General features: G+C 44.7%; 1 protein-coding gene across 3 annotated transcripts in view; it reads left to right on the top strand.

Annotated features, from left to right (window-relative positions):
• Positions 1 to 533, top strand: part of adam12b (ADAM metallopeptidase domain 12b) — a 95,513-nt gene that overhangs the window by 48,707 nt on the left and 46,273 nt on the right. The window lies entirely within an intron of this gene.

Below are 533 nucleotides of genomic sequence, written 5' to 3'. Positions count from 1 at the left end.
GTTTCCTTTATTTTCATGACTATTTACATTGTAGATTGTCACTGAAGGCATTAACACTATGAAAGAACACAAATGGAATTATGTACTTCACAAAAAACTATTACCGCTTTGCACATGCTTGGCACTCTTGATAAGCTTCAAGAGGTAGTCACCTGAAATGGTTTCCCAACAGTCTTGAAGGAGTTCCCAGAGATGCTTAGCACTTGTTGGCCCTTTTGCCTTCACTCTGCGGTGTAGCTCTCCCCAAACCATCTTGTTCTGGCTCAGGTATGGTGACTGTGGAGGCGCATCATTCCATCACTCTCCTTCTTGGTCAAATAGCCCTTACACAGCCTGGAGGTGGGTTTGGGGTCATTGTCCTGTTGAAAAATAAATAAAGGTCCAACTAAACGCAAACCGGATGGGATGGCATGTCGCTGCAAGAAGCTGTGGTAGCCATGCTGGTTCAGTATGCCTTCAATTTTGAATAAAACACCAACAGTCTCACTAGCAATGCATCCCCACATCATCACACCTCCTCCTCCATGCTTCAC

Source organism: Etheostoma spectabile, chromosome 17, assembly GCF_008692095.1.
Source record: "Etheostoma spectabile isolate EspeVRDwgs_2016 chromosome 17, UIUC_Espe_1.0, whole genome shotgun sequence".
Classification (NCBI taxonomy): domain Eukaryota; kingdom Metazoa; phylum Chordata; class Actinopteri; order Perciformes; family Percidae; genus Etheostoma; species Etheostoma spectabile.
Note: the sequence above shows the minus strand (reverse complement) of the source record. Positions and strands in the feature narration are given on the sequence as shown.